The following is a 23,818-nucleotide window of genomic DNA, read 5'->3' as shown; positions in this document are numbered from 1 at the left end:
CACAGATTGAGTGACCGCTTTGCGGAACACCTCCGCTCAGTCCAAATGCATGACCCCGAGCTTCCGGTCGCTTGCCATTTCAGCACATCCCCCTGCTCTCATGCCCACATTTCTGTCTTTAGCCTGCTGCAGTGTTCTCATTTTCCGATTAGGCACTCTACAGCCTCGCAGACTCAACCTTGAGTTCAACAATTTCAGAGCATGACTGGCTTTTATAAAAATTATTTTATTTTTTAACCATGTGCCCGTTTTATCATGTGGACAGAGCTGCTCATTATTCTGCCATCAACACTCTCTCTGGACTAATGCTTTGTCTTTTACCATTAACATGCTCTTTGCCTTTGTCCCATGACAGTTTTGTTATTTAATCTCTCCTGCCCTCTGCCCTATCAAACACCTTCCCTATTGTTCTCTTCCCCACCAACCCCAACCCCCCTTCACTTGCTTAAAACCTAATTCTTTTCTAACCTTTGCCAGTTCTGATGAAAGGTTAACTCTGTTTCTCTCTTCACAGATGCAGCCAGACCTGCTGAGTATTTCCAGCACTTTCTGTTTGTATTTCAAAAATCTATTTATCTTAGTCTTGAAATTTTCAATTCATCCCCAGTATTCACAGCCTTTTGGGGAGAAGAAAGTTCCAGTTTATCACTACCCTTTGTGTGAAGAATTGCTTCTTGGCCTAAATAACCTAACTCTCATTTTAAGATTGTGCCCTCTTGTTCTGGACTCCACCACCAGCAGAAATAGTTTCTTTGTATCTACTTTATTATATCCCTTTCATAATTTTAAACACCTTGATCACATCACCCCTTAATCAATAGGAGAGAAAGACTTACATTTCTATAGCACCTTTAGACAGCTCAGGACACCCCAAAGCGCTTTACAGCCAAATAAAGTGTTTTTGAAGTCTAATCACTGTTGACTTGCAGGAAACATGACAGCTAATGTGTGCACTGCAAGCTCCCAAAACCAACAACATTATGAGCTGATTATCTGTTTTTCAGTGATCTTAGTTGAGGGATAAATGTTGGCCCCAGCACTAAAGAAAACTCCCCTGCTCTTCTTCCAATAGTGCCCCTGGGATATTTTACACCCAGCTGAGAGGCAGCAGGGGCCTCGGTTTAACGTCTCATCCGAAAGAGGACACCTCCAACAGTGCAGCACTCCCTCAGAGCTTCCACCTAGATTATGTGCTCAAGCACACTCAAACCCACGGCCTTCTGACTCAGAGGCGTCAGTGCGACCCACTGAGCTATGGCTGACAGAGAGAGAGGTTAGATGTGATAGAGGGTAGTCTGTCAGACAAATTAGATCAGGTTAAAACGGGAACACGAGGAAGGATAGGATAGGGTTAATATAAAATGTTATGGACTGCAATATGGCACAGCAAGGATTGGGTATCGTGAAAGGATTAGACTGTTCCTTATGCTCTGAGACATTCCTACTAGAACATTCGACAAAGGAAACTGAGTCTCCAGTTTGTCTCTCCCCCTGCCGATCACTATGGGCCCCACTCATTTCTGATTCTCTGAATCACAAGGCAAACGAATGACAAGAGTTATTTTTTCTCTCTTGGCACAAGTGTTTCTCAAACTGCAGTTAGAAACCGCGCAAGCCTGGGTGGTTTTGGTGGGGGGGGGGGGGGGGTGTAAAGAATTGAAAGCAAAGATCTGGTGAGTGCTGAATGGTCCTCTGACACCAACCCCCCCCCCCCCCCCCCCCCCCGCCGCTTTCCTCTGTCCCACTGCCCCACCCCCCGATGCCCTCCACCGCTCCATCCCCACTATCAATTCAATTGCTCTTCCTCCCATTATACAGACCAACAGTGCATTTCCAATGGGATAGGCCAATCTACCCCCATTAAGGAGCTGCAATGAGCGGCAGTAACTGGGCACTCACTGACTCCTGAGAGATGCAGGTCACACCTCTACCTTGGGCTGCCGTCTGCAATCAATTCAAAAAATTGATATGTATGTCGATTAATCTGCCTTCTTACTCTTCCCGTACCTCCCTCCCTCCACCACTGCCTTATCAAGGTTCTCACTGATCTACATTGGCTCCTGGTTTGGAAACACCTTCCTTTTAAAATTCTCATTCTTGCTTTCAAATCCCTCCATGGCCTCACCCCTCCCTATCTCTGTAATCTCTTCCAGCCCCACAACCTTTCTAGATATTTGTGCTCTTCCAATTCTGTCCTCTTGAGCATCCCCGATTTTAATCACTCTGCAGTGGCTGCTATGGCTTCAGCTGCCTGGGCCCTAAGCTCTGGAATTCCCTCCCTAGATTTCTCCGTCTCTCTCTTTTCCTTTAAGACACTCCTTTAAACCTATTTCTTCGACCAGGCGTTTGGTCATCTGTCCGAATATCTCCTTATGTGGTTCAGTGTCAAATATTAATCTGATTAAGGTCATGTGAAGTGCCTATGGATGTTTTGCTATGCTAAATGAATGCAAGTTGTTGAAGTTTTTTATGGGCTTATGGTTACAATGTCAAAAAGCACATGGTGATTGGGGAAGGAGAAGAGGGGGGATGTGACTGCAGGATCGGATGGGGCTGAGAAGCCCTCTGAGTCGGACGGCTTCGCTGACTGGACTCACTTTACAAAGAATGGTCACCTGAGGGAGAGCGGCATTGTGGATGCAGGTCAGTGCCTTCAATGGGAGTTGGGGGGAGCTAGTTAGCGGAGGAAGGGAGGTGGGAAGGGAAAAGAAAATTAGTGGGGGGAGGGGAACAAATTTTCCTACTGGGTGACAGCATACCCTCCCCTAAAACATGGACCCCTTGAGGCTTTAACTGCAGGGGGATGGTCAAATGCACGTTGAAAACTGACATAAAGACAAACTTCTGACACTAAATCAAGCCCCTCTAGCACCGTGTTATTTTTAAGTTAAAGCCTTTAAATAGTTTTTAAAGTTTTTTAAAAAATCAAACAGCACACCCGGTCGGATCGACTGCTAGAGCCATTTCAGCCATGCAGGGCACTCAAAGTGAAGTGAGACTCTGCTCCTGTAACCTTTATAGTCTATGGAAATGACAGCTGTTAATGTGCGACTTGGCTCAGAGCCCACAGCTGCTGTCGCTCAGCTAACGCCAGACTCAGGTAGCAACAGGGCTTTGGACAGTTAGTTTCCCTGCACTGCTCATCAGGGTCTAAACATCGTCCACTGTAGGCACCCAACATCCCATCAAACACTCCCAGGGCAGGTACAACACGGGGTTCGATACAGAGTAAAGCTCCCTCTACACTGCTGAGTGATCGCTGCTGTCAGAAGTTCCAGCACATTCTTTGAGTCCTCAACACCAACATTGATGGACGAAGGAAGAAAATGTTTGCTATCACCGCCATTGAGGGTGTCGGGAGGCGCTACACTCACGTGGTGCTGAGGAAAGCTGATATTGACCTGAGCAAAGAGCCGGAGAGCTCTCTGAGGATGAGGTCGAGTGCATTATAACAATCATGCAGAATCCACGTCAGTACAAGATTCTCGACTGGTTCTTGAACAGGCAGAAGGACGTTAAGAGTGGCAAATACAGCCAGGTCTTGGCCAACGGCCTGGCCAACAAACTGTGCGACGATCTGGAGTGGTTGAAGAAGATTCGTGCACAAATGGGTCCGTGACACTTCTGGGGTCTCCGTGTGCATGGCCAACACACAAAGACCACAGGCAGGAGAGGACACACTGTCGGTGTGTCCAAGAAGAAGTAAACAGACTATCATTTGTCAATAAATGTTAAGTTAAACAAAAAAAAATGGCGTTAGATACAGAGTAAATCTCCCTCGACACTGCCCCATCAAACACTCACCGAAAAAAGGGTTAGATACACAGTAAATCTCCCTCTACACTGCACCATCAAACACACCCCAAAAAAAGGGTTAAATACACAGTGAAGCTCCCTCCATGAATGTGCCTCTGCTCCAAAGTCAGGACGTTGCTCACTACTTGACCAATGTTATATCTGTACTATGTCCCACAGCAGCCATACCATAGGATCTTTGGGGTAGACTGTTAACTTGCTGGCTGGGAGTATAACAGGCAAATCTGTTGCGCTTTTTACAGACACAGCTTTTCACCTCTGGTGATTATCACAGGTCGCCAATCTGCAACAGGGCTAATGGGAGGGGCCCAATATCATGATGGGTTTTGATACGATTAGATAAGGAGAAACTGTTTCCACTGGCAGGAGGATCGCTAATCTGAGGACACAGAATTAAAACCTGAGGGGAAAATGAGAAGACTTTTTTTGATGCAGCCAGTTATGATCTGGAATGCACTACCTAAAAGGGCGGTGGAAGCAGATCCAATAGCAAATTTCAAAAGGGAATTGGATAATTATGTGAAGGGAAAAACACTGTAGGGTTATGGAAAAAGATCCGGGGCGGGGGGGGGGGGGGGGGTGAAGAAATGAGACTAATTGGATAGCTCTTTCAAAGAACTAGCACAGGCATGATGGGCCAAAAGGCCTTTTTCTGTGCTGTATCATTCCATGATTAAAGTCATGTTACTGTTCACCCGCACAGGGCTGGAATGTCTTGGTGTAACTGAAGGCAGAGGGTCGACACTCCTGCTGTCTTACAGCTCAAAGGAATGAGGACAATCTGTGGAATGTTTCCAAATAAAAGGGTCCTGTTGGGGGAGGTGCGGAGTTATGTTGGCAGCACAGCATGGTTTTAGATCCTCGATTTTTTCCCCTTTTGTTCCTGAAGGTGCTGAAAGAGCTTTACTCTGTATCTAAACCCCCTGCTGTACCTGCTCTGGGAGTGTTTGATGGGGACAGTGTAGAGGGAGCTTTACTCTGTATCTAACCCCGTGCTGTACCTGCTCTGGGAGTGTTTGATGGGGACAGTGTAGAGGGAGCTTTACTCTGTATATAACCCCGTGCTGTACCTGCTCTGGGAGTGTTTGATGTGGGACAGTGTAGAGGGAGCTTTACACTGTATCTAACCCGGTGCTGTACCAGCTCTGGGAGTGTTTGATGGGGACAGTGTAGAGGTTGACTCTTAAATGCCCTCTGAAATGGCCTAGCAAGCCATTCAGTTGTATCTAACCGCTACAAACGCAATAAAGAATGAAACTGGACAGACATTCGGCATCGACCTAGGCACCGGAAACAACAACGGCAAACCCAGCTCTGTCGACACTGCAAAGTCCTCCTTACTAACATCTGGGGGCTTGTGCCAAAGTTGGGAGAGCTGTCCCACAGACTAGTCAAGCTACAGTGTGACACAGTCATACTCACAGAGTCATACCTTACAATGTCTCATACACTGCCATCACAATCCCTGGAGATGTCCTGTCACACCGATAGGACAGACCCAGCAGAGGTGGCGGCACAGTAGTATACAGTTGGGAGGGAGTCACCCTGGGAGTTCTCAACATCGACTCTGGACCCCATGAAGTCTCATGGCATCAGGTCAAACATGGGCAAGGAAACCTCCTGCTAATTACCACCTACCGCCCTACCTCAGCTAATGAATCAGTACTCCTCCATGTTGAACACTACTTGGAGGAAGCACCGAGGGTGGCAAGGGCGCAGAATGTACTCTGGATGGGGTACTTCAATGTCCATCACCAAGAGTGGCTTGGTAGCACCACTACTGACTGAGCTGGCTGAGTCCTAAAGGACATCACTGCCAGACTGGGTCTGCGGCAGGTGGTCAGGAAACCAACAAGAGGGAAAAACACACTTGACCTCGTCTTCACCAATCTGCCTGCCGCAGATGCATCTGTCCATGACAGTATTGGTAGGAGTGACCACCGCACAGTCCTTGTGGAGACAAAGTCCCGCCTTCACATTAAGGATACCCTCCATCGTGTTGTGCTAAATGGGACAGATTTCGAACAGATCTAGCAATGCAAAACTGGGCATCCATGAGGCGCTGTGGGCCATCAGCAGCAGCAGAACTGTACTCAACCACAATATGTAACCCCATGGCCCGGCATATCCCCCACTCTACCATTACCATCAAGCCAGGAGACCAACCCTGGTTCAATGAAGAGTGCATGCCAGGAGCAGCACCAGGCATATCTCAAAATGAGGTGTCAACCTGGTGAAGCTACAAGCCAGGACTACTTGCGTGCCAAACTGCGTAAGCAGCACGCGATAGAGCTAAGCGATCCCATTACCAACGGATCAGATCTAAGCTCTGCAGTCCTGCCACACCCAGTCGTGAATGGTGGTGGACAATTAAACAACTAACTGGAGGAGGTGGCTCCACAAATATCCCCATCCTCAATGATGGGGGAGCCCAGCACATCAATGCAAAAGACTGAAGCATTTGCAATAATCTTCAGCCAGAAGTGCTGAGTTGATGATCCATCTCGGCCACCTCCTGAAGTCCCCAGCATCACAGATGCCAGTCTTCAGCCAATTCGATTCACACTATTTGACATCAAGAAACGACTGAAGGCTCTGGATACTGCAAAGGCTATGGGCCCTGACAAAATTCCGGCGATAGTACTGAAGACCTCCGCTCCAGAACTTGCCGCACCCCTAGCCAAGCTGTTTCAGTTCAGCTACAACACTGGCACCTACCCGCCATTGTAGAAAATTGCCCAGGCAGCATTTGACCGAGTGCGGCATCAAGGAGCCCCAGAAAAACTGGAGTCAATGGGAATCAGGGGGAAAACTCTCAGCTGGTTGGAGTCACACCTAGCGAAAGGAAGATGGTTGTGGTTGCTGGAGGTCAATCATCTGAGCTCCAGGACATCACTGCAGGAGTTCCTCAGGGTAGTGTCCTAGGCCCAACCCTCTTCAGCTACTTCATCAATGACCTTACTTCAATCATAAGGTCAGAAATGGGGATGTTCGCTGATGATTGCACAATGTTCAGCATCATTCGTGACTCCTCAGATACTGAAGCAGTTTGTATAGAAATGCAGCAAGACCTGGACAATATCCAGGCTTGCGCTGATAAGTGGCAAGTAACATTTGCGCCACACAAGTGCCAGGCAATGACCATCTCAAACAAGAGAGAATCTAACCATCTCTCCTTGACATTCAATGGCATTACCATCGCTGAATCCCCCATTATCAACATCCTGGGGGTCACCACTGACCAGAAACTGAACAGCCATAGCCATATAAATACCGTGGCTACAAGAGCAGATCAGAAGCTGGGAATTCTGCAGTGAGTAACTAACCTCCTGACTCCCCAAAGCCTGTCCACTATCTATAAAGGTACAAGTCAAGAGTGTGATGGAATACTCTCCATTTGCCTGGATGGGTGCAGCTCCAACAACACTCAAGAAGCTCGACACCATCCAGGACAAAGCAGCTCGCTTGATTGGCACCCCATCCACAAACATTCACTCCCTCCACCACCAACGCACAGTGGCAGCAGTGTGTACCATCTACAAGATGCACTGTAGCAACGCATCAAGGCTCCTTCAACAGCACCTTCTAAACCTGTGATCTCTACCACCTAGAAGGACAAGGGCAGCAGATACATGGGAACACCACCAGCTGCAAGTTCCCCTCCACGCCACATACCATCCTGACTTGGAACTATATCGCTGTTCCTTCACTGTCTCTGGGTCAAAATCCTGGAACTCCCTTCCTAACAGCACTGTGGGTGTCCCTACCCCACATGGACTGCAGCAGTTCAGAAAGGCAGCTCGCCTCCACCTTCTCAAGGGCAATTAGGGATGGGCAATAAATGCTGGCCTAGCCAGCGTTGCCCACATCCCATGAATTCTCCCTGGTCATTGGGTGCCTACAATGCAAAGTATTCCTTAACCTCGTACTGAAATCCCTCACCCTGATGAGCACCAAATAGAAAAACATAACTAACTGTTGACAGAAAAAAAATTACACAAACACCACAAATACACAGATATACATATACCCATGTGTCACATATACAGACAAACCCACATGCATATCACATCCACACATGTATATACACAAGCCCAAACACAACACAGATAGACATGCACACACATCAAATAAAAAACCCATACACATTACACACAGATATAAGTATGCATACACACACACATCACATATAGCCAAACCTTCATATCTGCAGATGCACACATATATAACAAAAATATTTTCATTTCTATGGCGCCTTTAACGTAGTAAAACGTCCCAAGATGCTTTACAAGTGTTATCATTGAAAAATGAGCCACATAGGAGATAGTAGGTCAGATGACCAAAAACATGGTCAAAGAGGCAGGTTTTAAGGAGCGTCGGAAAGGAGGAGAGAGAGGCGGAAAGGTTTATGGAGGGAATTCCAGAGCTTTGCGGCCAGGCAGCTGAAGACATGGCTGACCATAATGGAGCGATGGAAATCGGGAATGTGTAAGAGCCAGAGTTGGAGATGACAGAGGGTTGTGGGGCTGGAGGAGATTACAGAAATAGGGAGGGGGGAGCAGTGGGGCAAGGCCAGAGAGGGATTTGAAAACAAGAATGAAAATTTTAAAACAGAGGCATTGCTTAACCAGGAGCCAATGTAGGTCAGCAAGAATGGGAAGATGGGTGAGATAGATTTGGTGTGAGTCAACATATGCACGTCATATATACAGACATACCCACATACACATCACATACACAAGACACGTCATATATATATATATATATATATATATATATAGACACATTACATAAACACACAATTCCATATCATGTGTTTGTACACAAGCTCAATAAACACATACATATATACATACACATACAGGTATGTATACACAGACACATACACACACAAATAATGCTACAGCATCAAAACAAGAGAGCTGAGACTGAGACATCTGTCCGAACATCCCTTCCCTCCATGTGAGAGTAAGGAACTCCTGGGGAAATCAAAGGAGGATGAACAGGGCGGGGGGTGTGCTGCAACAGTGGGGACCTGATGAACACAAAAATTTGATAAGAAATCTGTTGCTTTGATCTTATCAGCTTCACATAACAGGCAAATCTCCATCCCACGGCCAGTTAATCACTTAAACAGTGAACCAAAACCACTGAGCATTTTACTTCAAATTAATCAGACTTTGAATGATGTGGCTCCTTTCTAAACTAAACAAGACACCAGCTCAAATTACGTTCAATACTATGCACTAAATAATCAGCCATACTTTATACTTGGAGCAGGGACTTTATAAAGTCAGAGTGAATGGGAGGAGGGTCGGTCTATTGAAAGTGTATGCACTAGGAGTGAATTGGAAGGGATTTAGTCCATTGGAATTCTGCACAATGGGAATAGGTTTGGTCCACTGAGATTCTGTACAATGCGAGTGAATGGGAAGGGGTTTGATTCATTGGAATTCTATATAATGGGAGTGAATGGGAAGGGGTTTGGTCCATTGGGATTGTGTACAATGGGAGTGAATGGGAAGGGGTTTGGTTCATAGAGATTCTATACAATGGGAGTGAATGACAAGCGGTTGGTCCATTGGGATTCTATACAATGGGAGTGAATAGTTTGGTCCACTGACTCAGAAGTGAGAGTGTTACCCACTGAACCCACAGCTGACATGCTATAGTGCGAAATGCTACTCGTTGTGTTTGCCAATGAAGTGCAAATAATATATTCTTGATAAAAGCTAAGTGTTATAGCTTGAAGTGCACCATAAGAATAGGACACAATTTCTGTTGCAGCAGGATCGCAAAGATGCTACAGAAAATACCCCAAAGCTCTATTCTGACACCTCCCCATTAAGTTGAATATGGACTGTTTTATTATACAAAATGGTGGCAAAGATGGGGTGTGGGAAGAAGCTTCAGAAACTGTCATAGCAACATTGAATGGGTTATGTTGACATTGGGTGAATGGTGATAGAAAAGCGTGACTAAATGTCGTGACAACAGGAAGTAGGAACAGGAAGCGTGCTCCCCAGGCAAGATGTTTCATATAATGTGTATAAGTGGTTAAACTCAGTTTTCCTCTTTACTATAAATGTACTGTTCACTGACGTAATTCAGTTAAGGCTCCTCATGAGCACGGAATAACTATTGAACTTTGATTTCTAACTGAATTCAACTTGGGAATAGTCTTATCAGATCTGTACACTTGCCATTTGACTGACCTCAGCTAACCAGACCTCCCAGCTTCCAACCCAAACCCCTTCCTCTCCCCAGACACTAAATGCTCAGCAACCCATGGCTATTTTATGAAGCCCTCCTTGATGTTTGAGGTTTGCAGGTGAGATAGAGCCATTCCCAAGATTCGATGGCCTGTTTACATGAGGGAGACAGCCCCAGGGAATCTTTCTGTTGTTAATGAAAACACAAGTGTTGTTGGGTTAGACTGAAAAGGTTTGAAGTCTTTCAACACACCAGACCTGGCAGCATTGTAACTTAACTCTTTCCTCCCAATCCAAAGGTGGTGGCAGGAGACTTGTCCCCCTCTCTACATCCTCACTTTGTTAGAATCAAGCTACTTACACTGTCTCATACTCTAAACTCTCTCTTCCCACATGCCCTCAAAACTCTTTACCTCTCTCAGAATCCCTTCCCCCAAAGATGGGTCAGCTTTTAAAACCCAAGACTGATGCCACCTAACCAATACTTTTGGGTACATCTTATCTTCCCTCATTTCTAGCTTGATGGTGTTTTGCACTGTGGCCCTCAACCCTTCATGAAAAATGTTTCACCTTAGGACACTGCTAGCTTCCTCTTGCTCACTGTACCTTTTAATCTTTCTAAATAATTTCTCGGCAGTTATCCAAGTTTCGTTATCCAAAAGACAGCTAGTTGTCCTGCTCCAAGCCCCGGCCCATAGTGTTCTTAGGAGAGACATGAAAGGCATGACTCAACATGGCTTGCCTCCTGATTATCTTTCTTCTCCCTCTCATTTCTGCTTGCTGCACATGCAGCAACTGACTTTGGAAACATGCTACATGAGAAGAAGCAAACTAAACCCGTACCCATTCACGCCTGATATACAGAAATCCAACGGACTAAATCCCACCCATTGTAAAGAATCCCAATGGATCAAACATTGCTTCATTCATGCCCACTGAACAGAATCCCACTAGGACAAATGTATTCCCATTCATTCCCATTGTACAGAACCCCAATGGACCAAACCCCTTTCCATTAATTCCCATTGTACAGAATCCCAATGGACCAAACTGTTTCCCATTCATTCCCATTGTACAGAATCCCAATGGATCAAACCCCTTCCCATTCATTCCCACTGTACAGAATCCCAATGGATCACCCCCTTCCCATTCACTCCCATTGTACAAAATCCCAATGGACCAAACCCCTTCCCATCACTCCCATTGTACGGGATCCCAATGGATCACCCCCTTCCCATTGTACAGAATTCCAATGCATAGAACCCTGTTCCCATTCTCTCTTGGACTAAACCAATTTTAATTCACTCTTGTTGCTTTGAATCTCATTGGACTAAACCCTTTCCCAGTCTATAGAATTTCAACAGATCAAACCCTTTCCCATTCATTCCCATTGCCTAGGATTTCTGATCGAGGTTCACAATCCACTCCAGTTCTCTGCCTGCAAATACTATACTCACAAAGTTGGCTGTGAGAATCCACAAATCTTGCTGCTGCAGTTAAAGCATGCTTTGGTTCTACAGTTTTTTGCTGGTTCTGTTTGAGTTGAGTTATGGAATGAGGCATTAAAGGGGTTGTACGGTCCAGATCTAGCAGTTGGTTATTTTTATCTCCAGCTCACAGGAAACCTGCTCCATCTATAATACCCAAGCAAGCATGACATTTCTTGGCACACAGGTAATGCACTTATTCACGTTGAAGATCGCACCAAAAAATTGCAAATGTGCATGGGCGATGTGAATCCTCTATTTCACTCATGACAGAGGTCCTGTCCCAGGCTTGGCCTTCACTTCCAACCTGCCTTTTCCATTTGGGTCAAGCTGCAGATGATACTGGATGGTTCGTGCCTGGCTCACTCTGCCCATAAGGGGAGATGCTGCAGGCGGTTAAGGGGTGGGAAGGTCAATTTTAACTCTCACCAATTGATAGTAAAGGAGCTTGGGGACAGCAGTTCAAATGGAGCTGAGTCCTCATTTTAATGCCGTTGCTTTTGGGGGTGGATGGGTCCCATTAATAAACAAAGAACTTGTATTTATACAGTGCCTTTCAGGACATCCCAAAGTGCTTTACAGCCAATTGATATATATATTTTTGAAGTGTAGTCACTGTTGTAGGAAACACAGCCAATTTGCACAGAGAAAGGTCCCACAAGCAACGTGATAATAACCAGATCATCTGTTTTTAGTGATGTTGGTTACGGGATCAATATTGACCCAGGACACCAAGGAGAACTCTCTTGCTTTCCTTCCGACATTGTAGTGGGATCCTGGAGTGGTTTAGGCCTAAAGGAGGAGTGAAGGGGCCTCAGTTTCACATTTCCTCCAAAAGACGGCACCTCCAACACTGCAGCGCTCCCTCCGTACTGCACTGAATGATAAATGTTCGGTGCTGTAATTTGTTGGTTCAAGTGAAGTTGGTAAAGGTCTTCGAAAGAAGAGAGCAAAACGCAACAGCACCCACCTCTCCCCCATAGCGTCGGACCACAGGTACTATGAGCTACACTGGCTCCCGGTCTGGCAAAGTTTTAATTTTAAAATTCTCATCCATGTTTTCAAATCCTTCCATGGTCTTACATCACCCTCCCCTATCCACCACCCCCACTTTTGTCACCTTCTCCAATTCTACAAAACTCCAGGTTCTCTGCATTCGTCCAAATCTGGCCTCTTATGCTTCCCCCGATTTTAATTGCTCCACCATTGGTGGCCGTCCCTTCAGCTGTCTGGGTCCTGAGCTCTAGAATTCCCTCCCTAAACCTCTCCACCTCTTTCTCCTCATTTAAGGCACTCCTTAAAACCTATCTCTTTGACCAAGCTTTTGGTTACCTGTCCTAATATCTCCTTAAGTGGCTCCTGTGAAACGCCTTGGGATGTTTTACTATATTAAAGGCGCTATTGAAATGCAAGTTATTGTTGCTGAGTGGGAACAGTACAATAGCCTACCCGATACCGCACCCCATTTAGCTGACCAATGCTGTTCAGAGACAGTTCAAACAAGGGACTGTTGTGTTGAACAGAAACTCATTCCTCCTGACATGTTCCCAATGTTTTCTGCGTTGCTATGCCGACACAATGGAAAAAGAGCTTCCTGAGTTCCCTTTGCTCTCTCTGTCTCTGATCTTTATTTTCGTTTTTTCTTTTCTTGGCTCTAAGGTAAGATTTCTGAGTTCAAATCAGGTCTTTAACACCAGCATTGGTCACTGTGCTGGCTTGTCCAGGAGTAATTTTCAAAATCCTACCTCACAGGAAAAATTCTTCAACATCAGAGGCCTGTTTATAGTATAAGAATACAGCACACACACATACACACACTAGCACCCACCGCCATACACATAGAAACATAAAAAATAGGAGCAGGATTAGGCCATTCGGCCCTTCGAGCCTGCTCCGCCATTCATTATGATCATGGCTGATCTTCCAACTCATTAACCTGTTCCCATTTCCCCCCCATATCCTTTTATACATTACCCCACCCCATGACCCCTATATACACCACCCCACCCACACCTACACAGACCCCCACCCCGATATACACCACCCTACCCTCGCACACCAACCCCTATATACACTGCACCCTCACACACCCACCCCACTCCTACATACACCACCTCACCCCACTCCTATATACTAGCACAGAATATAAAGACAGATAGCAAAAGTTTCTATAAATATATAAAACGAAAAAGAGTGGCTAAAGTAAACGTTGGTCCTTTAGAGGATGAGAAGGGGACTTTAGTTATGGGATATGATGAAATGGCCGAGGCATTGAACAGGTATTTTGTATCGGTCTTCACAGTGGAGGACATTAATAACATGCCAGTAATTGACAAAGAGACGAACGTAGGTGAGGACCTGGAAACAATCATTATTACGGAAGAGGTAGTGTTGGGCAAGCTAATGGAGCTAAGGATTGATAAGTCTCCTGGCCCTGATGGAATGCATCCCAGGGTACTAAAAGAGATGGCGGGAGAAATAGCAGGTGCACTGGCGGTAATTTTCCAAAATTCGCTGGACTCTGGGGTAGTCCCAGCAGATTGGAAAACAGCAGATGTGACGCCACTCTTTAAAAAGGGAGGTAGACAAAAGATGGGGAATTATAGACCGGTTAGCTTAACCTCTGTAGTGGGGAAGATGCTTGAGTCTATTATCAAGGAAGAAATAGCGGGGCATCTCGATAGAAATTGTCCCGTTGGGCAGACGCAGCACGAGTTCACGAAGGGCAGGTCATGCTTGACAAATCTTTTGGAATTCTATGATGACATTACGAGCAAGGTGGACAATGGGGACCCAGTGGATGTGGTGTACCTAGATTTCCAAAAGGCCTTCGACAAGGTGCCGCACAAGAGGCTGCTGCATAAGATAAGGATGCATGGCGTTAGGGGTAAAGTATTAGCATGGATAGAGGATTGGTTGACTAACAGGAAGCAGAGAGTGGGGATAAATGAGTGCTATTCTGGTTGGCAATCAGTCACTAGTGGTGTGCCTCAGGGATCGGTGTTGGAACCGCAATTATTTACAATTTATATAGATGATTTGGAGTTGGGGACCACGTGTAGGGTGTCAAAGTTTGCAGATGACACTAAGATGAATGGCAGAGCAAAGTGTGCAGATGACTGTGAAACTTTGCAGAGGAACATAGATACATTGAGTGAGTGGGCAAAGGTCTGGCAGATGGAATACAATGTTAATAAATGTGAAGTCATTCATTTCGGTAGGAGTAACAGTAAAAAGGATTATTACTTGAATGGTAAAAAGTTGCAGCATGCTGCTATGCAGAAGGACCTAGGTGTCCTTGTGCATGAACCGCAGAAGGTTGGTCTGCAGGTACAGCATGTAATTAGGAAGGCAAATGGAATTTTGTCCTCCATTGCTAAAGGGATTGAGTTTAAAAGCAGAGAGGTTATGTTGCAGCTGTATAAGGTACTGGTGAGGCCGCACCTGGAGTACTGTGTGCCGTTTTGGTCTCCTTACTTGAGAAAGGATGTACTGGCACTGGAGAGGGTGCAGAGGAGGTTCACTAGGTTGATTCCGCAGTTGAGGGGGTTGGTTTATGGGGAGAGACTGAGTAGATTGGGATTATATTCATTGGAATTCAGAAGAATGAGGGGGGATCTTATAGAAACATATAAAATTATGAAGGGAATAGATAAGATACAAGTAGAGAGGATGTTTCCACTGGCAGGTGAAGCTAGGACAAGAGGGCATAGCCTCAAGATTAGAGGGAGCAGATTTAGGACTGAATTAAGAAGGAACTTCTTCACCCAGAGGGTTATTAATCTATGGAATTCCTTGCCCAGTGAAGTAGTTGACGCTTCTTCAGTAAACGTTTTTAAAGCTTTTAGATATCTTTTTGAACAATAAAGGAATTAAGGGATAGGGTGAGAGCGCGGGTAAGTGGATCTGAGTCCACGAAAAGATCAGCCATGATCTTATTGAATGGCGGAGCAGACTCGAGGGGCCGGACGGCCTACTCCTGCTCCTAGTTCTTATGATGATCTTATACACCACCCCAACTACACACAGAGTTGAGGTGAGAGTGTGACTGCCCTTGACATCAAGGCAGCATTTGACCGAGTACGGCTTCAAGTAGCCCTAGCAAAACTGGAGTCAATGGGAATCGGGGGAAAGTTCTCCACTGGTTGGAGTTATACCTAGCGAAAAGGAAGATGGTTGTGTTTGTTGGAGGTCAATCATCTCAGTTCCAGGACATTACTGCAGGAGTTCCTCAGGGTAGTGTCCTAGGCCCAACCATCTTCAGTTGCTTCATCAATGACCTTGCTTCAATTATAAGGTCAGAAGGGGGATGTTCGCTGATGACTGCACAATGTTCAGCACCATTCGCGACTCCTCAGATACAGATGCAGCCCATGTCCAGATGCAGCAAGACCTGGACACCATCCAGGCTTGGGCTGATAAGTGGCAAGTAACATTCGTGCCACACAAGTGCCAGTCAATGACCATCTCAAACAAGAGAGAATCCAAACATTTCCCCTTGACGTTCAATGGCATTATCATTGCTGAATCCCCCATTATCAACATCCTGGGGGTTACCATTGACCAGAAACTGAACTAAAGTAGCCATATAAATACTGTGGCCACAAGAGCAGGTCAGAGGCTGGGAATTCTGCAGTGAGTAACCCATCTCCTGACTCCCCAAAGCCTGTCCACCATCTACAAGGCACAAGTCAGGAGTGTGATGGAATACTCTTCACTTGCCCGGATGGGTGCAGCTCCAACAACACTCAGGAAGCTCGACGCCATCCAGGACAAAGCAGCCCGCTTGATTGGCACCCCATCCACCACCTTCAACATTCATTCTCTCCACCACCAGCACACAGTGGCAGCAGTGTGTACCATCTACAAGACGCACTGCAGCAACGCATCCTTTGACAGCACCTTCCAAACCTGCAACCTCAATCACCTAGAAGGACAAGGGCAGCAGATGCATGGGAACACCACCACCAGCAAGTTCCCCTCCAAGACACATACCATCCTGACTTGGAACGATATCGCTGTTCCTTCACTGTCGCTGGGTCAAAATCCTGGAACTCCCTCCCTAACAACATTGTTGGTGTACCTAAACCACATGGACTGCAGCAGTTCAAGGTGACAGCTCACCGCCACCTTCTCAAGGGCAATTAGGGATGGGCAACGAATGGTGGCCTAGCCAGCGATGCCCACATTCCACGAACGAATAAAAAAACCACCCCTATATACACCACCCCTATCCTCCCACATACCTCCACCCCACATACATATGTATACAATCCACATACATTTAGCACAGTCCTGTATTAATTATCTGACACTGTTTATACCATATGAATACAACACACACACACCGCCCCACCCACCCATGCTCACACACAACCCCTGTATACACAACCCTTAAACACAAATCCCTATATATACCACCCCCCCACCACACAAGCACCTATATATACCACCCCACCTGACCACACACACTGACCTCACACACATATATGCACACACCCTACACATATCTGGCACAGACCTGTATTACTTATCTGACACTGGTACCTGTTTCATACAGTTCTGGAGGGGTGTAAATTTTAAATGTCCCCCCTCCATCCCAGCCAGTAGTGCGATCGCCCCTCCCTCACAGGTCTACTGTGGCCCTTTCACCTGTTCCCTGCAGCAGCTAACTCTCAAGGCCAGTGGTCACATGGGGAAATCAGTGAAGGCAGTGTCTGCCACACATCCTTTTTTTTCCCCCAAAACAAAATGAGGCTTTGGGATGTTGAAATCACTGGCCAGTGATTCTTGCCCTGTTCTAGTTGCCCTGAGCTGCATTTGCAGTCAACCACATAGCATGGATCTGGAACCAGGCCAGACTGGTAGGAGCGGCAGGTTCCTTTCCCTGAAGGAAATTAGTGAATCAGCTCGGTTTTTCTGACAATCCTTTGGGCTTTGATGACAGTCCAGCATCATTCACAGCACCAGCCGACAGATTACCCGCTTTATTGAATTCAATTTGCCACAGGGGGATTTGTACTCATGACGCCGAGTCACTAACCCAGTACCATAACCACCAGTCAGTGTGCAGCCAGGGTCACTCATGTGCTGGACTTGAGTCGGTCCTGTTAAGCCTAGTTGTGTCAAGGTCACTAGTTACAAACCGCACCCCACACCATTTTGCCACAATCTTTGTGTTGCCTAAACACGCAATGAGCTGCACAACTGAGTCCATCTGATGCTTGTTCACCTTGGTTGCCCTGGTGACGACTTCCCTCACTGTCATTCAGAATGTGACCTCATTAATCAATGACCGAGCGGGTCAACGCCCCAGGGAGCGCTTGTTGCGAACTTCTGGAGGGAATATGTCACCTTCAGAAGCCCTTTACAGAAGTAACAGTCAGCAGCACAGCACCCTGTGTTACTGACTGTATCTCTACTGATGTTAATCCAGCTCCCTCACACTGTCACTCAGTAACTCCCTCTCCCAATGCCCTGTGTTACTGACTGTATCTCTACTGATGTTAATCCAGCTCCCTCACATTGTTACTGAGTAAACCCTCCTCACAACACCCCATATTACTGACTGTATCTCTCTGAACGTTAATCCAGCTCCCTCACACTCAGTAACCCCTCTCCCCCCAGCGCCCTGTGTTTCTGACTGTATCTCTACTGATGTTAATCCCTCACACTGTCACCCAGTAACCCCTCTCCCCCCAGCACCTTGTGTTTCTGACTGTATCTCTACTGATGTTAATCCAGCTCCCTCACACTGTCACTCAGTAATCCCTCTCCCCCCCAGCGCCCTGTGTTACTGACTGTATCTCTACTGATGTTAATCCAGCTCCCTCACACTGTCACTCAGTAATCCCTCTCCCCCCAGCGCCCTGTGTTACTGACTGTACCTCTACTGATGTTAATCCAGCTCCCTCACACTGTCACTCAGTAACCCCTCTCCCCCCAGCGCCCTGTGTTACTGACAGCATCTCTACTGATGTTAATCCAGCTCCTTCACACTGTCACTCAGTAACCCCTCTCCCCCCAGCGCCCTGTGTTACTGACTGTATCTCTACTGATGTTAATCCAGCTCCCTCACATTGTTACTGAGTAAACCCTCCTCACAACACCCCATATTACTGACTGTATCTCTCTGAACGTTAATCCAGCTCCCTCACACTCAGTAACCTCTCTCCCCCCAGCGCCCTGTGTTTCTGACTGTATCTCTACTGATGTTAATCCATCACACTGTCACCCAGTAACCCCTCTCCCCCCAGCACCTTGTGTTTCTGACTGTATCTCTACTGATGTCAATCCAGCTCCCTCACACTGTCACTCAGTAATCCCTCTCCCCCCCAGCGCCCTGTGTTACTGACTGTATCTCTACTGATGTTAATCCAGCTCCCTCACACTGTCACTCAGTAATCCCTCTCCCCCCAGCGCCCTGTGTTACTGACTGTACCTCTACTGATGTTAATCCAGCTCCCTCACACTGTCACTCAGTAACCCCTCTCCCCCCAGCGCCCTGTGTTACTGACAGCATCTCTACTGATGTTAATCCAGCTCCTTCACACTGTCACTCAGTAACCCCTCTCCCCCCAGCGCCCTGTGTTACTGACAGTATCTCTACTGATGTTAATCCAGCTCCCTCACACTGTCACTCAGTAATCCCTCTCCCCCCAGCGCCCTGTGTTACTGACTGTATCTCTACTGATGTTAATCCAGCTCCCTCACATTGTTACTGAGTAAACCCTCCTCACAACACCCCATATTACTGACTGTATCTCTCTGAACGTTAATCCAGCTCCCTCACACTCAGTAACCTCTCTCCCCCCAGCGCCCTGTGTTTCTGACTGTATCTCTACTGATGTTAATCCATCACACTGTCACCCAGTAACCCCTCTCCCCCCAGCACCTTGTGTTACTGACTGTATCTCTACTGATGTTAATCCAGCTCCCTCACACTATCACTCAGTAACCCCTCTCCCCCCAGTGCCCTGTGTTACTGACTGTATCTCTACTGATGTTAATCCAGCTCCCTCACACTGTCACTCAGTAACCCGTCTCCCCCCAGTGCCCTGCGTTACTGACTGTATCTCTACTGATGTTAATCCAGCTCCCTCACACTGTCACTCAGTAACCCCTCTGCCCCAGTGCCCTGTGTTACTGACTGTATCTCTACTGATGTTAATCCAGCTCCCTCACACTGTCGCTCAGTAACCCCTCTCCCCCCAGTGCCCTGTGTTACTGACTGTATCTCCACTGATGTTAATCCAGCTCCCTCACACTGTCACTCAGTAACCCCTCTGCCCCAGTGCCCTGTGTTACTGACTGTATCTCTACTGGTGTTAATCCCTCACACTGTCACTCAGTAAACCCCTCTCCCCCCAAAACCCTGTGTTACTGACTGTATCTCTACTGATGTTAATCCAGCTCCCTCACACTGTCGCTCAGTAACCCCTCTCCCCCCAGTGCCCTGTGTTACTGACTGTATCTCCACTGATGTTAATCCAGCTCCCTCACACTGTCACTCAGTAACCCCTCTGCCCCAGTGCCCTGTGTTACTGACTGTATCTCTACTGATGTTAATCCAGCTCCCTCACACTGTCGCTCAGTAACCCCTCTCCCCCCAGTGCCCTGTGTTACTGACTGTATCTCCACTGATGTTAATCCAGCTCCCTCACTGTCACTCAGTAACCCCTCTGCCCCAGTGCCCTGTGTTACTGACTGTATCTCTACTGGTGTTAATCCCTCACACTGTCACTCAGTAAACCCCTCTCCCCCCAAAACCCTGTGTTACTGACTGTATCTCTACTGATGTTAATCCAGCTCCCTCACACTGTCGCTCAGTAACCCCTCTCCCCCCAGTGCCCTGTGTTACTGACTGTATCTCCACTGATGTTAATCCAGCTCCCTCACACTGTCACTCAGTAACCCCTCTGCCCCAGTGCCCTGTGTTACTGACTGTATCTCTACTGATGTTAATCCAGCTCCCTCACACTGTCGCTCAGTAACCCCTCTCCCCCCAGTGCCCTGTGTTACTGACTGTATCTCCACTGATGTTAATCCAGCTCCCTCACACTGTCACTCAGTAACCCCTCTGCCCCAGTGCCCTGTGTTACTGACTGTATCTCTACTGGTGTTAATCCCTCACACTGTCACTCAGTAAACCCCTCTCCCCCCAAAACCCTGTGTTACTGACTGTATCTCTATTGATATTAATCCAGCTCCCTCACACTGTCACTCAGTAACCTCTCCACCCCAGTGCCCTATGTTACTGACTGTACCTCTAATAATCCAGCTCCCTGAAAAGAATAGAAGAATATGCTGAAATGGTGGGATGCAGAAGGATGGGAGGATGGGAGGAAGCACCGCATAGACCAGTTGGGCCAAATGGCCTGTTCCTGTGCTGTAAACTCTATTCTAGGATTAACACCTCCCATCCCTCGTGTTTAACTGTTGGCAGTTACTCCACACTTTGAATTGGAGCCCATGTCATTGCTCAGAGCTGTCCTCCCGAGATTCCAGCATTGTTTGCAGCAATTACCAGGGACGTGGCAGAGGAGAAGTGACAAAGCGGTGACTGCTGCCAATGTCAAGTGGAAGTAATATGGCACATGGTTGGTATATCCAGCATAAGCTGATGATGCAATCAGGTTAAAGAAACAGTTCGATCTTCAGGGGGGCTGAAGCCTACATTCCTGACCTGGAGTATAGGATCCAGATGGGAGGGCTTCCCTGCCCCTCCCATCCATAATCAAAATGAACTTCATATGCATCAGGAAGGGCCCATGTTGAGTCCCCAGTCTGTATTGGGTTTGCTGATCTCAGCCAGTAGAGAGGTTATAGCGTGATGGATGGATGTGCTATTCAAGTTCCTTAGTGCTCTCATCACCCGTGGCTCAATGGGTAGCACTCTCTCAGCTTGGAGTCTGAAGGTTGTGGGTTCTAGTCCTGCTCTCGAGACTTCAGCACATAATCCAGGCTGACGCTTCCATAAGAACATAAGAAACAGGAGCGGGAGTAGCCATTCAATTGTGCCACTCAATATAATGGGCGGCACAGGAGCACAGTGGTTAGCACCGCAGCCTCACAGCTCCAGCGACCCGGGTTCAATTCTGGGTACTGCCTGTGCGGAGTTTGCAAGTTCTCCCTGTGACCGCGTGGGTTTTCTCCGGGTGCTCCGGTTTCCTCCCACAGCCAAAGACTTGCAGGTTGATAGGTAAATTGGCCATTATAAATTGCCCCTAGTATAGGTAGGGAATATAGGGAAGGTGGGGATGTGGTAGGAATATGGGATTAGTGTAGGATTAGCATAAATGGGTGGTTGATGGTCGGCACAGACTCAGTGGGCCGAAGGGCCTGTTTCAGTGCTGTATCTCTAAATAAAATAAATTTTAAAAATAATCATGGCTGATCTTGGGCTTCAACTCCACTTTCCTGCCCTCTCTCCATATCTCTTGATTCCCTGAGAGATCAAAAGTATGTCTATCTCAGCCTTAACTATATTCAATAATGGCGTATCCACAAGCTTCTGGGGCAGAGAATTCTGAAGATTCACTACCCTTTGAGTGAAGAAATTTCTCCTCATCTCAGTCCTACATAAACGTCCCCTTATCCTGAGACGGTGCCCTCTTGTTCTAGTTTCCCCAGCCAGGGGAAACAACCTCTCAGTATCTACCCAGTCAAGCCCGTCATAACTTTCTTGTTTCAATGAGATCACCTCTCATTCTTCTAAACCCCAGAGAACATAGACCCGAATAGCCTCTCATCATTGGACAACCTTCTCATCTCAGGGATCAATCATTATACTGCCCCCAATGCAAATATATCCTTCCTTAAATATGGAGACCAAAACTACACACAGTATTCCAGATGTGGTCTGATCAAAGCCCTGTACAATTGAAGCAAGCCTTCCTTGTTCTTATACTCCAATCCCCTTGCAATAAAGGCCAACGTGCCATTTGCTTTCCTGCATGCTAACATAGAGTCATACAGCACATAAACAGCCCCTTCGGCCGACCGTGTCCACGCCGGCCATCAAGCCTATCTATTCTAATCTCATTTTCCAGCACTTGGCCCGTAGCCTTCTATGCTATGGTGTTTCAAGTGCTCATCTAAATACTTCTTAAATGTTGTGAGGGTTCCTGCCTCTACCACCCCTAAAGGCAGTGCGTTCCAGATTCCAACCAGCCTCTGGGTGAAAAAACTTTTCCTCAAATCTCCTCTAAACCTCCTGCCCCTTACCTTAAATCTATGCCCCCTGGTTATTGACAACTCTGCTAAGGGAAAAAGCTTCTTCCCAACTACCCTATCTATGCCCCTCATACTCTTGTACACCTCAATCAGGTCCCCCCTCGGCCTTCTCTGCTCTAAGGAAAACAACCCACAACCCTAGACTATCCAGTCTCTCTTCATAGCTGAAATGCTCCAGCCTAGGCAACATCCTGGTGAATCTCCTCTGCACCTTCTCCAGTGCAATCACATCCTTTCTATAGTGTGGTGACCAGAACAATACACAGTACTCCAGCTGTGGCCTAAGCAGCGTTTTATACAGCTCCATCAAAACTTCCCTGCTCTTATATTCTATGCCTCGGCTAATAAAGGCAAGTCTCGCATATACCTTCCTGACCACCTTACCTACCTGCGCTGTTGCCTTCAGTGATCTATGGACAAGTACACCAAGGTCCTCGCAACCCTCTGTACTTCCTATGGTCCTACCATCCACTGTATATTCCCTTGCCTTGTTAGTCCTCCTAAAATGCATCACCTCACACTTCTCGGGATTACATTCCATTTGTCACTGCTCCGTCCATCTACACTGTCCTATATTCTAAGGCTTTCCTCCTCACTTTTACAACATCACCAATTTTCATGTCATCTGCAAACTTACTGATCATACCTCCTATATTCACGTCTAAATCATTAATGTACACTACAAATAGCAAGGGTCCCAGCACCGATCCCTGAGTACACCACTGGTCACTGGCTTCCAATCGCAAAAACAACCCTCGACCATCACCCTCTGCCTCCTGCCACTAAGCCAATTTTTGATCCAATTTGCCAAATTGCCCTTGATCCCTTGGGCTCTTACCTTCTTGACCAATCTCCCCTGCGGGGCCTAATCAAAAGCCTTACTGAAGTCCATGTAGACTACATCAACTGCTTTACTCTCATCTACACACCTAGTCACCTCCTCGAAAAATTCCTTTTATGGGTCCACCCAAGTCTCTCAACATTAACAGTGAACAGTTTCATGCCTTTTAAAAAACATTCTGCTTTCTATTTTTTGAACAAAGTGAATAACCTCACACTTCCCCACAT

General features: G+C 46.9%; 1 protein-coding gene and 1 pseudogene across 1 annotated transcript in view; one reads left to right on the top strand and one right to left on the bottom strand.

Annotated features, from left to right (window-relative positions):
- LOC137357473 (insulin receptor substrate 1-B-like) overlaps positions 1-23,818 on the bottom strand; it is a 75,296-nt gene that overhangs the window by 13,252 nt on the left and 38,226 nt on the right. The gene's annotated exons all lie outside the window — the stretch shown is intronic.
- On the top strand, positions 3,031-3,717 carry LOC137357320 (small ribosomal subunit protein uS13-like; annotated as a pseudogene).

This window comes from Heterodontus francisci, chromosome 48 (assembly GCF_036365525.1).
Source record: "Heterodontus francisci isolate sHetFra1 chromosome 48, sHetFra1.hap1, whole genome shotgun sequence".
NCBI classification, from domain to species: Eukaryota; Metazoa; Chordata; class Chondrichthyes; order Heterodontiformes; family Heterodontidae; genus Heterodontus; species Heterodontus francisci.
This window is presented reverse-complemented; position numbering and strand designations above follow the sequence as displayed.